At 40.4% G+C, this 17,108-nt stretch overlaps 1 long non-coding RNA gene across 1 annotated transcript in view; it reads right to left on the bottom strand.

Annotated features, from left to right (window-relative positions):
* LOC137458000 (uncharacterized) overlaps positions 1-16,887 on the bottom strand; it is a 31,581-nt gene extending 14,694 nt beyond the window's left edge. The window contains exons 1-2 of the long non-coding RNA XR_010991560.1: positions 16,635-16,887; positions 13,756-13,887 (exon numbers count right to left, since the gene is read on the bottom strand). This is a non-coding gene — a long non-coding RNA (uncharacterized lncRNA). The remainder of the gene's footprint in view (positions 1-13,755; positions 13,888-16,634) is intronic.
* Positions 16,888-17,108: the final 221 nt, after the last annotated feature.

Below are 17,108 nucleotides of genomic sequence, written 5' to 3'. Positions count from 1 at the left end.
AATGTGAAAGCACATTCCTACAAAGAGTATTTTAAAAGGTTGGGATTTCTATCATGTTCTTAATTACTTATATTTTGATCAATAATAACCTCATCCTACTCTCCAGTAAGTAATGTATGGCTTAGAATTTTTTTGTGCACATTATCTTGATAGACACATAAATAAAATTTTCAGTAAATTTATCATTTTGTTTCTCTTCTGAAAATTACTGTGAACATAAAGAAAAGCATTTTCCTGCACTGTAGACTGAGACTTAATGATTTTCTCTCAGTACTTGATTCTCAATACTGATGTAGCTCCCCATCCTAACTAATATTACATACACTATCTTCTCTGGAATAGCACACAGTAATTGTGTGTGTGTGTTTAAACTGCTATCTCAGTCAGTTAATCATTTTTGTACCAAAGCTGCTCTCTGGAGAGACACGGAGCACCTGCCAGTAATATACTCTCCATAAGAACAGACTAATAGTTATTGTTGCTCTTCAGCACACACTGAAGAAAAACAGTTATAGTTTAAGAGGTCAGACATGTTTGTACACTAACTCATAAGTTCATGTCCTATCAATACTGACTGTGAATCAGCCTCATCACTTGACATATTTACTGTTCTGCAGGTAATAGGTTGGCATATCATTCTGTTGCTGCTTTGCCACCTGAATGGATCTGAAATTCATCTTTTGAGGCCACAGATCTATTGTCACAGAACAGCAACATGACACAGATTATACTGAGGTAGATGTGTTATTAAATCAGGACAAAATTTTAGGGAGACATGATACAATGCAAGTTACACTAGGAGTGCTGCTTTTTTGCACTTTCAGTTTTGGGGGGTTGGGGATATTTTTAGTGGGGTGTGGGGACAAGAAGTAGGTGTCAGACAACCATGTCTGTAAACATGTTTTAATAATCTGCTAAGAAACTTTCAGTCTCTAAAAAAGGGCTCAATTCTCTAGCTCTGCACAAAATGTTTAAAAAATTAATACAGCAGCTGTAAAACAGAACATAACAATAAAACACGCATCTTTTATAACATTGAAGTACCTAATTTTGATACACTAACATTGGAATATTAGCATGAAATTGGAGCATATAGAGCAAAATTTTGCCCAGATTTTGCTAAAATCTGGTAGTTCTGATACCTCCCACAGTCACAGTCTGCAGTGAGGAATATGACATGCGGGGCATGGCTGGTACAATAATAATAAATTTAAACAAACATCAGTCGAGTCCAACAGATCTCAGTAAAATAACTATCTCTGACTTAGTATGTGCCATTTAGGTACACTGTTACACATTGAATAACACAAATACAAGAGAAGAATATGCTACAACTTCCTTTGCTTATCATTAAACATCATCAGATGCTCAAAGAAAAGGAAAAAAAATATATATTGCAGCTGTAAACCTCCTAATTAAATCTCCTGGCATGATTAGGGTGTTTAGAAAAAAAATAGCAAAAGGTTCCTTCCACACTTCCTTTTCTCACAGTGCTTGATTATCCTAAAGCAAAAAGGTCTTTACTGAAAGCTTTTCAGATAAATCTCTAGAAATACAGGAATTCCTTAAATAATATTTAAATTCAGAGTTCAATAGGGAGCTTTATGCCAGCTATCTAATGCCTTCAAAACTCTGCAGAACAGTAATCCTCTCTATTAAAATCTATTACATTAATTTAAATATGAAACACCTGTAAATTAATTGCATGTACCCTTTTCAGACATTCCTCCCACTGACAGGTCAACAGCTCTGGATGTGTGAACTCAGCCATCTCTGACCAAATCTACTGCAAAACCTCCTGTAAAAGTGGCAGCTGGTAGTGATAGGAGTGGTAAGTCTGACATCCAGGAGGAAATCAGCATTGCCTAAACTGAATGAGTCTAATGAAACATGATGTAACAATCACAGGAACTTTTTTCCTGAGGTTCGCAAAACAAGGTCCTGAGCTCCTTCACCTTCACTTACCCCTAATTGAGTGTGGGTAATGAATATACTTGCTAACCAGCTCCATTCTTCCTTCTGGGTTCTGCAGTGGCCCTGCCAGCAGCCTTCACAATATTGTTTCATGGAAAGGTGAAGGACATCGATGGAAAGATTGCTACCCGGATGTTTCAAGCTACCCACAGAAAGTCATCAATGGGCTATAAAGTTGTGAGAGAAGAGGAAGATTTGCAAAAGAATTGGGAGCAACCACAGGGAGAAGCTTGAATAAAAGGCGCTCTGCTGGTGGTATGGTACCAGTATGTGGACAAGCTGAGGGCTTTCCTGTGCCGATCTGTTCTCTGCTAGCCATGAATTTTAACTAGCTGTACAGAGTGATCACTTTACTTGTTTAAACTCCTTCTTATATTGACACATAGCTATGTGGTTAAACAAAGGTCAAAATTACCAAAATACCATAAACTGCCTACACATAACCACAGATGGAAGGAAGTGTCTGGCTTACTGACATAAGGGATTTTTCAAATCCTTGTGCAATCATATTGGGGATTTTCTTTTCTTTCTTCTTTAAATACCATGTGGCATTAACTTTCATTAGTGGTTATAATTCTCTCTTTATGTAAATAATACATGCTGCTTTTTTTACATTTGTTTGCAGTATAAATTCCAAAGAAGGAGACAATTCTAATCCTAGACAATGTAAGGAAAAATAATAAGGTTCTGATTCCACCTTTTTTCTTCATATTAAGTAATAATGCTTTCCCACCACTAAAGTTCAGCCTGTAGGCTTTCAAAACCAAGAAAGATCAAGCATTTTTATTCCATCATAAACCAACCATTGTTAGATTGTTCAAGCAAGAGTTGTGTGTATGCGGATGCCAGAACAACTTGCACCAGAGGGACTTGGCTGTTTTCCTTTTCCCAGGCCTCTTTGCTCCTCATACTACCTAAACTGCCTCCCATTGTGGTCTAGATTATCAGCTGGATTATGTTATACATATCCACTAATTATCTGGTGATTTCCTATCATTTTTATAGGCAGCAGGAATAGGGCTGAAAAAGATCATTGGTACCCTTTTCACTGGAGCTGCCTTGACAAGGATTGTGTTCTTGAGGTTATAGCTAAAGCAAAAACTCCAGTCGGTTTTCCTTAGATTTTCCTTAGGATATTTGTTAGAACAGAAGACAAGCTCTCTGGCTTTTACTCTAGTGCATTACTTTTCTGCGTATCCTATTGCAAGAAGTGTTTTCAAAGCAATATGCCACCAGGTTTATATCCCTGGGAGTTTTTATACAGGAGATTGTCCTTAGGTTGCTGTTATTAACTCAAGAATCACAGAATTGACATGGTTGGAAAAGCCCTTTGAGATCATCAAGACCAACCTATCACCCAACACCATCTTATCAACTAAACCATGGCAACAAGTGCCCTGTACAGTCTCTTCCTGAACACCTCCAGTGATGGTGACTCCACCACCTCCCTGGGCAGCCCATTCCAATGGCCAATCACTCTTTCTGTGAAGAACTTCTTCCTAACATCTAGCCTAAACCTCCCCTGGCCCACCTTAAGACTGTCTTCTTGCTCTGTCACAGGTTCCCTGGGAGAAGAGATCACCTGGCTACAAAACCCTTCAGGTAGTTGCAGACAGCAATAAGGTCTCTGAGCATCCTCCTCTCCAGGCTAAGCAGCCCCAGTTCCCTCAGCCTCTCCTCATAGGGCTTGAGCTCCAAACCCCTCACCAGCTTTGTTGCCTTTCTCTGGATACATTCCAGCAACTCAAAATCTTTCTGAAACTGAGGGGCCCTGAACCTGACACAGGACTCAAGGTGTGACCTAACCAGTGCTGAGTACAGGGGCAGAAGGATTTCCCTACTCCTGCTGGCCACACTGCTCCTGATACTGACCAGGATCCATTGGCCTTCTTGGCCCTCTGGGCACACTGCTGGCTCAGCCTACTGTCAACCAGTACCCCCAGGTCCCTTTCTGCCTGGCCACTCTCCAGCCACTCTGTCCCCAGCCTGTAGCACTGCATGGGGTTGTTGTGGCCAATGTGTAGAACCCAGCACTTGGATGTGTTAAATCTCATGCCATTGGATTATCTAAAACTAAAATCAAACAATCACCATAATGCTAATGCTTAAGGATGTTACAACATATGAACTAAAATTTAAAATCTACTGTATATTAAAGGAAACTACACTGAAAGACAAACGTGTCCTCAGAATCACAGAATCAAAGAATATATCTGGTTGGAAGAGACCTCAAAGGTCTTCCAGTTCAACCCTTGGCTCATCACTGAAGGGTCAACACTATACCAGGTCCCTAAGCACCAGGTCCACACTGCTAGAACACTCCTAGGGATGGTGACTCCACCACTGCCCTGGGCACGCCATTTCAATGTTTGAAAACCCTTTCAGGGAAGAAGTATTTCATAATACTTAGTATTTCTAACCACATAGAAGACAAGAAGGGTATGAGTAGTAGCCAATGTGGATTTACCAAGGGGAGACTCTGTCTGACTAATCTGATACCCTTCTATGAAATGATGACCAGATGGGTAGATGAGGGAAGAACAGTGGATGTCATATATCTTGACTTCAGTAAGGCTTTTGATACTGTCTCCATAATAGCCTCATAAAAAAACTCAGGAAATGTGGCATAGATGGCTGGTCAGTGAGGTGGATTGAAAACTGGCTCAAAAACAGAGTTCAGAGGGTTGTCATCAGTGGCACAAAGTCAACTTGGAGGTGTGTACCCAGTGGTGTTTCCCAGGGATGGGTACTGGGTCCAATTTTGTTCAATATTTTTACCAACGACCTGGATGAGGGGATTCAGAATACCCTCAGCAAGTTTGCTGATGATACAAAATGGAGGGTGGGGGGTGGGGGAGGGGTGTGTGTGTTGGCTGGCACCCTGTCAGTCTGTGCAGTCATCCAATGAGATCTGGACAGGCTGGAGAGCTGGGTGCAGGCAAACCTCATGAAGCTCAATAAGGACAAGTGCAGGGTCCTGCATCTGGGAAGGAATAACAACATGCACCAGTACAGATTAGGGGCTGCCCTGCTGGAAAGCAGCTCCATGGAGAAAGACCTTGGAGTGCTGGTGGAGAGCAAGTTCACCATGGAACAACAATGTGCCCTTGTGGCCCAGAGAGCCAATGGTATCCTAGGACGCATCAAGAAAAGTGTTTCCAGCAGGTCTAAGGAAGTTCTTCTACCTCTGCTCTGCCCTGGTGAGACCACACCTGGAATACGGTGTCCAGTTTTGAGCTCCCCAGTTCAAGAAAGACAGAGAACTGCTCAAGAGACTGCAATGGAGAGCCATGAGGATGATTAGGGGACTTGAGCATCTCCCCTATGAAGAGAGACAGAACTCTGGGGCTGTTTAGTCTTGAGAAGAGAAGACAGAAAGGATCTGATCAATGTGTATAAATATCTGAAGGGTGGGTGTCAAGTGGAAGGGGCCAAGCTCTTTTCAGTGGTGCACAGTAATAAGACAAGAAACAATGGGTTCAAACTTGTACGTAGAAGACTTCACCTCAACATAAGGAGAAACTTCCTTACAGTGAAGGTGATGGAACACTGGAACAGGCTGCCCAGGGAGGCTGGAATGGCCTTAACAGTGCTGAGTAGAGGGGGATGGGAATAATCCATGTCTTGGATGGGAGCACACTGCGTTGGGTTAGGAACTGGCTGGAGGGCCGAGCCCAGAGAGTGGTGGTGAATGGTGCCACATCCAGTTGGCAGCCAGTCCCTAGTTGTGTGTCCCAAGGATCAGTGCTGGGCCCCATCCTCTTTAACATCTTTATTGATGATCTGGATGAGGGCATTGAGTCCATCATCAGTAAATTTGCGGACGACACCAAGCTGGGGGCAGGAGTTGATCTGCTGGAGGGTAGAGAGGCTCTGCAAAGGGATCTCAACAGGCTGGACAGATGGGCAGAATCCAACGGCATGAGATTTAACACATCCAAGTGCCGGGTTCTGCACATTGGCCACAACAACCCCATGCAGTGCTACAGGCTGGGGTCAGAGTGGCTGGAGAGCGACCAGGCAGAGAGGGACCTGGGGGTGCTGGTTGATGGTAGGCTGAACATGAGCCTGCAGTGTGCCCAGGCAGCCAAGAGGGCCAATGGCATCCTGGCCTGCATCAGGCCAGCAGGAGCAGGGAGGTCATTCTGCCCCTGTACACTGCACTGGTTAGGCCACACCTTGAGTCCTGTGTCCAGTTCTGGGCCCCTCAGTTTAGGAAGGATGTTGACTTGCTGGAGCGTGTCCAGAGAAGGGCAAAAAAGTTGGTGAGGGGCTTGGAACACAAGCCCTATGAGGAGAGACTGAGGGAACTGGAGTTGCTTAGCCTGGAGAAGAGGAGACTCAGGGGTGACCTCATTGCTCTCTACCACTACCTTAAGGGAGGTTGTAGATAGGCAGAGGTTGGTCTCTTCTCCCAGGCAACCAGCACCAGAACAAGAGGACACAGTCTCAAGATGTACCGGGGAGGGTTAGGCTGGATGCTAGGAGGAAGTTCTACACAGAGAAAGTGATTGGCCATTGGAATGGGCTGCCCAAGGAGGTGGTGGAGTCACCATCACTGGAGGTGTTCAGGAGGAGACTTGATAGGGTGCTTGGTTGCATGGTTTAGTTGACTAGGTGGTGTTGGATGATACGTTGGACACAATGATCTTGAGGGTCTCTTCCAACCTGGTCTGGTCTATTCTATTCTATTCTATTCTATTCTATTCTATTCTATTCTATTCTATTCTATTCTAATCACCTCCCAGTTCCTGCTGGCCACGGTGGTTCTAATACAAGCCAGGATGCCATTGGCTTTCTTGGCCGCCTGGACACACTGCTGTATCATTCTCAGTCAACTATTAACCAATATCACAGGTCCTTCTCCAAGTAGCAACTTCATACAACTAGCCTTGGCCCATCAGTCTAACCTGTCCAGATGCAGCTGTAAATCTTCCCTAACCTCTAGCAGATCAACACAGCCACCCAGAATAGGTGTAATATGCAAACTTACTGAGGGAGCATTCAATCTCCCCATTCAGATCACAAATAAATGTGTTAAAGAGGACAGGCCCCAGTACTAAACCCTGGGGTACATCACCAGTGATTGATAGCCAGCCAGATGTACCTCCATTTGCTACCAGCCATATTTTCATGCAGTGCAGTTTGCACTTATCCAAGCCTTTTACCATGAGTTTCTGAAGTAGAATGCTGTGGGAGACAGTGTCAAAGGTTTTACTACATTCTGGGTAGACAATGTCCACAGCCCTTCCCTCATCCACTAGGCAGGTCTCCTTATTGTAGAAGGAGATTAGATTAGTCAGATTAATCCTGGTATACTATTATCCAGATGATCAATAAACTCAAGGTGTTGAATCACAGAAGTTTGACCAGTGTCAGACAGTGCAGTGGAGGCTCACACTGTTTATAATGAAATCTCTTTGGGAACAGATACCTGTTTCTAAACAGCATTGATTATCATCAGAAAGGCAAAAATCTATTATAAAACTAAATATCTGATATTATGGCATAAACACAAGATTCAAATACCTTACAACACTTGACTTAAAATTAAGGAAGTGAATATTAGAGGTATTAATTTAATTTGCAGCAAAGAATGCAGATTGTTCACTTCATATAAGGTCTCACCCTGAAGCTGCCATACAAGACGACATGGTTGCATGACAGAACACAAATATCGTGCCAACAGCCAGTGCCCTTTGGCCATAATACTTATAATATAATCAGAAGATTCATGGCTAAGATGAGCATAATCAAAGACCCCAGTTGTATCAGATAAAACCGCACTCTTTGAATTTTACAGAGCATCAAGTTAGCTTATATTTTAATTTGGAAAAGCACAGTCAGCATAGGCTATGTAAGGTTTCATTTCCTTCTTCAGGGCTAAAAAATCTTTCAGATGTCACTGAATATAAACAAAAAGGAAAACAAACAAACCATTATACTGGATCTTGAGGACAACTAATTTATAGTGTTTGTAGTCTTCAAGTCCAGGATGCTGTGATTGTGCTTAATGTTCCCTATCCCATTACATGCCTTCTATAAGCAAACTCAGTGTCTGAGGTCGAGTTTTCAAGTTATTTTTAAAACTTACATTATGCATTTAGGGTATGATTTTTAAGGACAAGACATTTTGAAGTACATTGCATCTGACTCAAGCTAACAATGAATTTCTCTGTGGTCTTACTGGATGCAAAGGAAGTCTTGGGTGAACCTGTTCTCTTTAATCACAGTAAAATAACACTCTTTGATTTTCAGTGCATGTCATTCACAGTTATTTATAGGACAATGCTGGAAGTCAAAACATTCATCAAGGGTTAGTAGATATTAGACTTAACATCATACGTTTCATTAATGGGCTTAAATGAACAAGTAAAGAAATACTCCAGTGATTAAGACTATTAGAAAACTAGTCACTCATATCAGCCACCAAACGCAAGTCTCAAATTTCCATTAAAAAAGTATTTTCTGCCTTAATGAATGATTATTTGGTCACAATATGGTTTTCTGAAAACAGCTAAATTATGATGCATCACTAAGTACTGATGGATCACAAATTTAATTGCCTGTGTCAGACTCTTTTCCTAAAAATTAGACACTAGCATCCAAACAGCTAAAACTATTATTTCTACAAATGTAGCTGGTTTTAAGCAACATAACAGTCTTTTAAAAGCCCATTGCCATCTGCTCTGTCAAAGTAATAAATTAAGAAGTTGGATTTACATGTGGCACTCTGTTAAGTGAGGTAAAGTTCAGGACAGAGTTTCACTTCCCAACAGATGGGGATCTCCCAGCAGGGGTGGAAGTCAACAAAGAGGGTAGCAGGCGGTTTCCATAAATTCATGTGATCCCTGGGCAGAACTAAATGGATTAAATAACAAGGACTCTAGGAGTTAAGCTGTATCTTGTTATACTAAGATGTCTCTGCATATTAGGTACACAACAGTTTTTCATCCTTTCTTGATGCAGTAGAAAAAACATGCTATCCTTTTTCTTCAAATTTTGAGCTTGTTTTGCCTTGTGTCTTTCAGAACTGCAAAGCAGTTATAGACAAACTATAAAGCTCTTGTATACTATAGGAAGATGAAGTCTATATTATCGCAGAGAAAGACAAAAAGTATCTGTGGGTACTATTCAATGGTTTCACTCAATTTTCCTAAAAATGCCACCATTCATTGTTCACAAATATTTGTGTCATAAGAACTGATTGCTCATGGTTGTTGAAAGTCTTTTTTCTTATTATTTATCTTTTTCATTGAAAAAGTGGAAAATTTTGCTACAAAATTATCCACTGTTTTGCAAACTTCTAGTTATCATCCAGACTGATCACACTCAAGGAATGCAGTACTCAAATGGTAGTGTTAAAGTGAAGAAATCTGACTAAGAGTTTGGGGGTTCATTTAGGACCACTGAGCTTGAAAAACAAAAATTTAATAGCCAGTATTATAATGCATCACAGTGAAAAGAGGGGTTTATCTTTGAATAGACTTTCAAATTTACTTTTGACAGCATTCCAAATTAAGTCTCAATTTTTTTATGCTTTGTCTGACATGGCTTCTGACGTTCCTTGTAACTAATACCTGATATGGAGTGAGAGTTTTGAGATTCAGTTTTTGGTTTGTTTGTTTGCTTAAATTTACTTTGGCTGAAATAATTCACTTATTTGTATCATGCATTATCAAGATCATTCCTTCCTTTGTAATTTCATGGCAAGGCTGTTCCTTTTGGTTTTGCTGTTTCATACCATTAGATTTTCAGCAGATGAAAGCCAAAATTTGCTTGTTTATGGTTTCTATATGTCATATAAACTGGTTATTTGCAGTGCAGCTCATTTGGGATGTGATATTTAATTCCAACTCAGATAAACACAAAGACAGAAAAAGTGTTTGCTCCTGTAGCAGAAGTAACAGATGTTTGTTTAGTCTGAATGATATTTTAATTAAGCAAAATTATTTGAAATTATACTTGGTGTTTACATAGAGAAGTGCATGGGTTTAGGTGTAACACAGATGTATGCACATACACACAGATGTATACTTGTGCACAAGTTTCAGATGGTTTTAATTAGAGGCATCACTACAAGGTCTATGCCATCTGATTGCCTGACTGCTGCAAAATAGTTTCTTCCCTTAGCAGCAATCACAAAATCACATAATCCACCAGGTTGGAAAAGACCTCAGGGATCATCAAGTCCAACCTATTGCCTAAAACCTGACAACTAAACCATGGCTCCAAGTGCCACATCCAGTCCTTTTTGAACACCTCCAGCGACGGTGACTCTACCATCTCCCTGGGCAGCACCTTCCAATGGACAATTACTCTTTCTGTGAAGAACTTCCTCCTCACCTTGAATCTAAACTTCCCCAGGCACAGTTTGAGACTGTGTCCTCTTGTTCTGTCATTGTTTGCCTGAGGGAAGAGACTAACCTGCACCTGGCTACAACACCCTTCAGGTAGTTGTAGACAGCAATAAGGCCTCCCCTGAGCCTCCTCTTCTCCAGGCTAAGCAACCCCAGCTCCCTCAGCCTCTTCTCATAGGGCTTCTGCTCCAGACCCCTCACCAGCTTTGTTGTCCTTCTCTGGACACATTCCAGCAACTCAATGTCTTTCTTAAACTGAGGGGCCCTGACCTGGACACAGGACTCAAGGTGTGGCCTAACCAATGCTGAGTACAGGGACAGAAGGACTTATCTGCTCTTGCTGGCCAGGATGCTATTGGCCTTCTTGGCCCTCTGGGCACACTGCTGGCTCATGTTCTGCCTACTGTCAACCAGTACCCCCAGGTTCCTTTCTGACTGGCCACTCTCCAGCCACTCTGTCCCCAGCCTGTAGTGCTGCATGGGGTTGTTGTGGCTAATGTGTAGAACTCAGCACTTAGATGTGTTAAATCTCATGCCATTGGACTCTTCCTAAATCCACGTTGGCTAGGTCAGATCCCTTGGCCATCCTGTAGTTGTGCTGTGGTTGCCCTCAAGGTGATCTGCTCCATAATCTTCCCTGACACTGAGGTCAGGCTGACAGGCCTGTAGTTTCCAGGTTCTTCCATCCAGCCCTTCTTGTGGATGGGGGTGATTTCTTAAATAACATAGAATAATGAATACGAATATTACAGATCTTTAAATGGCTGCCTTGCCATTAACTCTTAGCTCCCTGTCTCTCACTGTTTGTCTTGCCTCTGTACCTTCCTCATCACTAGAAATCTCTATATTTGAATTAGAACTGCATCTTCTGCACCTATGCCTGCTAAATCTAAATATAGAACACCTATTTGCTACACGTCTCTCCCTGAGCAAAGCCATTAACAAGAACACATTAATTATTACTGACAACAGAATCACACATAGCAAATAAATCACGTTGGAATCCCAGCTGCTCACATAGCTCTCAGATACAGGAATGCTAAATTCATATATTTCTGCCATCAAGGTGGTTGTCACGTTACTATATTTTTAAGGCAAAGAAATCCTAAGCAGCAGTCATACAGCATTTTCAGCTTGTATTTAAACCAAAGGAACAGTTCATATGCCAAAATTCTTCCCATCTTATCTAACATCAGAGCCATGCACCACCTATACAGAATCAGGCTGCACCAGGAGAGGTTTATTGAATGTTAGGAAGAAGTTCTATACAGAGAGGGTGATTGCCCATTGGAATGGGCTGCCTGGGGAGGTGGTGGAGTCACCATCATTGGAGGTTTTCAGGAGGAGACTTGATGGGGTGCTTGGTGCCATGGGTTAGTTGTTTAGGTGGATTGGATTGGTTGATAGGTTGGACGCGATGATCTTGAAGGTCTCTTCCAACCTGGTTTATTCTAAATAAAATCATCATCAGAGCAGAATATATCAAATGCCACACAACCCAAAACAGCTTCATTTTGCTTCTTTAATCTGAACAGGAATTAATCAAGCAATTGCCCCATGTTGAATAGGCACCAATTATTGTTTTGTAATGTGGTGGGTTGAAGTTTCCCCCCCCCGCATTAACTTTTAAGCCAGACCAACTCAGTTAGAAGCAAATGAAGCTGTATTTACAATAAAAAACTACACTCTACAATGAATGCAATGAATATGTACAAAATATACAGTATTTACAATATTATACAAATATTTATAATTAGCAAACAACACAGAAACCACCCTGGTCAGAAAGACCAGGGAAGCTGCTCCACTGTGTGTGCCCCCCAACCCCCACCCCCCCAGACCTCCCAAACCCCCCTGTACTGAGAGAGAGAGGAGCTGAGAGAAAGCAGTATTAAGCTTATCTCAAGGCCAGTATGTTGTCTTCTCCTCAGTGAAGCAAAACAGCCAAGATCAGAAAAGAGAAAAGGAATGGGAATGGAAGTGAAATGTGAAGAATTATTATGATGCAGGTTCTCTTACACCAAACATTTATCCAATGAATTTGTTTAGAATAATCTTTTGCTTTCCTTTTTAGACCCAATAGTCATTTATTTATATTTTTCTACTTTTCTGCTCAAAATCTGCAGCTAAATTTTAAAGGCATAGCCTAAAACTACCACACACATCTTCTCTGAAAGAGTGTAACAGTTGGAACAGCTGTTAAATTTGAACTGATTTGCTTTGAATCTCCTGAGTAGAAAGAAAGAAACTAAATCCAGCAGAGGAGTATAAGTTGATAGGTTGCTCAGTCTCTGCAGGAGTAGGACCAATTTCCTACTGCAGAAAAATAGTGAGTTGTTCAGTTCTGAAACACAGAGTGAGATATTGCCTGTTGATTTGCCAAAGAGCACCTACAGACAAGATAATGGTGAAGAGAGGGTAGAGTCTGGCTACAGGTTTTGAACCTCTTACACACTTTTTTTTTTTTCACACTCAGCTGGGTGGTCTTTCATATCTGTCACCCTGCTTCCTAGCAGTAGCCTGCTTACAACTGTATGGGATAGCAATTACAGTTTGGGTACTGAAATACATCCTCCTCCTATTTTGTTTGCAATATGCGTATTTATTTGAAAGAAGCCTCAAGTTGAGTTTCTTTCTAAGAAAGCTGAAACAATAAAGAGATGGGTCTTTTGCTTGCTTCCCTTGAAGTCATCATACAGCTCCTATTGTTTTCAGAAATGAAGGATCAAGTTCATGACATGTTTACAAGACAATACAAAGGGAAGGCTGAAAACATAACAAAAGTACAAATATCTCTATGCAACTATCTACATATAAAAGTAAAAATTTTAAAGCCATCTGTTTGTTCTTATTTCAAGAAATGCACAAATGGTCCTATTAACATCTGAATACACTGTATTGCATTGTTTGACTGAAAGGGAAGGAAAAGAAAAGCAACAGAAAGTTTGAGTGCACTTGAAAAGTGAGATACAAGATTGTGCAGTGCAAGAGAAGGGAATATTGAGGACAGCCTTGGATCCTGAAGTCATATTGTGAAAGGCTCTTTGTATGGACTTTTTCAGAGAATGTGGGGCTGTCTCTAAGCATCTCTCCAACTTCAGAGCAAATCTGAGCTATGGATCTTCACAAGAACCACAGATGAAAGCTCACCAAGCAGCTTAACTTCTACATACACTTACAAGAACACATGTCCTGGGGGTCTCTCTGGTTACTCTTTGGAATATCTTCCCTAGCCTGGTTTTGTTTTTTAGTAGTGTACCACTTTTGCTGGTCTTGAAGTCCATGCTCCATCATCATGCAGTATAATTCACTGACACAGGCTATTTTAAAATCGCTCGCAATTTGTCCAGTCACCATGAGTGCCTGTGGCTGCCAAAAGTGCCAGAAAGCCCAGTTCATACCTGAGTGTCATAACATTTACCTCTTCAGCCAGCCTTTTGTCTTTTGTAGTTTCTCAGCCCTCTCCATATATATTCCAAATATGTGTTACAGCTAGGAAAACCCATGGGCAGCCATGGGTTATAGCTGATAGTCTTCTTATTTGTATGTTGTGCTGTAAAAAGAAAAATATTATTTTCCCCTCAAAATAGCCACTGATATCATAAATAAATGTACTTTCAGAACTTACACAGTTACTGACTCACATTTCTTCAAAACAAAACCTGATATGTTGCCTTTAAATTATTGAATATCAATAGTGCCATCTAATTAATTTTCTTTAGAAGATAATGCATTTAAATTCTATCTCCCTTCTGGAAGAAGAAGGATTCCATCTTCCGGAAAAGAAGTTTTGCTTATATTTTCATCAAGCTATTTTTAAGTGCTTTAGGTTATACTCACACAGGGCAACAGTGAGAAATGCAGGTCATACCTTCTAGACACCTTGCCCCTTATTAAGACCTGCTGCTCTGAGTCAAATTAAATTAAATATCTTGTACAGAACACATGAACAACACAGGTTCAAAGTAGCCTCCAGAAGAAGCTTAATCATGAGGTTATATAATACTCTGATGTGATGGAGTTTGGGCATTAAATTATTCACTTAGATGGTATGTATCCTCAAAACTCAAGTAAATACATATACATACAGGGATGGGTCTTTAAGAAACATCTCAGACAGATGTCTACATATTTTAGTCCCTGAAGCACTGAGACACAGAAAACGTATTCTTAAGGTTCTTAAAAGCTTATGATAGACCTCCAAATTAATTGGCAAGATCTAAAATCTGTCCTCCTCTTTTAACAGAGTTAATCTTAAATTGCTTCAAATGTAAATTGGTACTTAAACAGAGGTGAGCTGTGCAAGATAATTCAAATATTGCTATTTTAAGGGGAATGCATGCTGTTTCAATATTATTTCCAACAGAAAGACCAAAACAAAGGAACTCTCTTTTTAAAGACAGCCGCTACCCAAACATTTCTTTGGTGGCTTAATTATCCCTTATGATTTTCCTTAGGGTCAAATTTCCCTTTACATCGTACATACAGAACCACATTGAATTTGCTGACAAATGCTGTATTCAATGTGATAAACCTGTTAACAAAGGATTTAACGTGATCTTAAATGAGATGTTAATGAAAGCCCTTTTACTTTTTAGTTGGCAGGTTCCATTGCTTTGACTCAGTGAAAATCTGTAAAACAAGTTTCAAATGTAACTTACAGTATGGTGCCAGATTAGAAGAAAAATATCACATCCAAAAGTGTACAAAGAATTAAAACAATGTTTTCTCTCAGCTGGCTACTTATAAGAAAGATGCTGAAATATAGAATTATCAGTTCTTGGGAAAAGCTATTTTTAAAACAGTTTTTAATTCCATGGTGAAATAGAAGCAAGTTTTACTGTTCCAAAAGATAAATTTCATTTAGAAAAATAAGAAACAGGTTTTTGTTTTTTTTTTAAAGTGCTCCTGAAGCTACTTTCCAAAATTCTAAAGTTTTAATTTTTACACAGTAATTAGCAGTAAAAACTGATTCCACTTTATATGTGGCAGATCAAGGACAGAAGTGACTCTACCATCCTATACAGTGTTTATGATTTTTCATCCAAAGATGATTATCTAGAGTTAATATGAATTTTCACATGCAGAATATAGTGGAAGTAAGAATACTTTCTAGAACTGTGATAAGCCTTTCATCATGAATTTTCCACTCAGCATGGGTGACCAGAAGCTAGGAAATGTGACTGTATTATCAGCATTGACTATATATATCCATTTACATAGATGTGAGTTCAGAACAAATCTGGTAAAGCCCATGAACACATATTCTGGATTTTCAGCAGCCTAGATGACAGTAGAAGTGTATCCCTGGCCCCTGACAGTGTTTCACTTAAGTGTTATTTAAAACAAATTTCCAGTGCAATAAAGCCTCTCCCCTCTGCAAACGTAAATTACATTTAATATGCCTGGGAACAAGTGAGGCTGCCAAAGTCTGAGGCAAGGCAGCCTTTATGACTTCAGCCCGTTCTCAGACCCTGATTACAATTTGATTTCCTTTGGCATCAAAAGGCAAACTATTTTAGTGAACAATGTTCTTCCTTTACCTAGAGTGAGCTCTAGTTACTTGGCAGAGGGCCTATTTACTTGCAGAAAACATGTCCAACCTCCCAGCAATAGCAGACTCATGGACTTTGATTTAAAGCAGCACAAAGTAAGAAAAATAGAACAGAATGTATATTGCTCACTTGAGAGGCTTCTTGTTTAGAAGACCTTACTTATCATTAGACTGTGCTCCAATCCTCAGCACTTTCTTTTGTGTACTTTATGTGTCAGACATATGGCCACATTGGGATGCTGACAGCAGTTTAACACTGCTGCCCTGTCTATCCTACTTGTAAGTTGCTTTATCTTATAGTCGGGGGTTTCTTTAAAGAAGAAAGATAATTTTAAATGCTATTGTTAATAACCATAACCATTTCACAAGATACAAAATTTGATTTCATTTATCTACACAGGGAGTCTCATAGAAGTTCAAGTATTCAAAATGATGCATCTATTACAGTAAGAAATTAAACTTACAAAGGCTCCTGAACTCAGGTACACCAAATAAATGTCATGCCCCACCCCCCATGTCACAAGAAGTGGGGGGGGACGGGAATTGAGAGAGAGAGAGAGAGAGAGAGAGAAAGACGTTTCAAATAGACACAAATTTTCACTCAGCTTTTTTGTTTACCTCCACCTTTAGGTAATTATATATCCCACTCAGGCTTACAATAGAATGCTTTTGCCCTTCTCATCACTATCTGAGCACCAAGAATGCCCTTTTACCTCTTTCTCTCGTTGTTTGTTTTACTTAAGTACCTTAAACCCGATATAGTGATCAGGAGGGCAGAACGGATGAGGCAGCACTCAGTTCCCAGGCAGTTCTGCTCCTCTTCCAAGTCCAGGCAGGAGCCCTCCATGCTGCGCAACAGTGCCAGGGTTTCCTTTGCTCTATCCCCTGAATCTTCCCTGGAGACAAGGTGCCTAAAGGGATGAGGCTGCTCTTTGATTTCAGCTGAATTCTACACCTCACAAGACCTTATCAGATCCACCGTAGAGTGAGAAGCTTCCAACAACTATGTTCTTACAGAACAGAAAGTGCTGTTTCATTGACAGAGGAAAAGAAAAAACAAATGTGACGAAATATCCTGGTTCAGGGACCGATTTATTTAAAAACATGTAATAAAAAATATTAATGTCAGAACTGCATTTAATTTCTAATCATTGGAGAGTTTAGTCAGAAGTGAAATAAAATAAATTACAGGTCTAGTTCAGATCAAAGCATCTCAATGG

This window comes from Melanerpes formicivorus, unplaced genomic scaffold, assembly GCF_026170545.1.
Source record: "Melanerpes formicivorus ecotype bairdi unplaced genomic scaffold, bMelFor1.0.p_v2 SCAF_1, whole genome shotgun sequence".
NCBI lineage: Eukaryota > Metazoa > Chordata > Aves > Piciformes > Picidae > Melanerpes > Melanerpes formicivorus.
The sequence above is the reverse complement of the archived record's forward strand: the minus strand, read 5'-3'. Positions and strand labels throughout refer to the sequence as shown.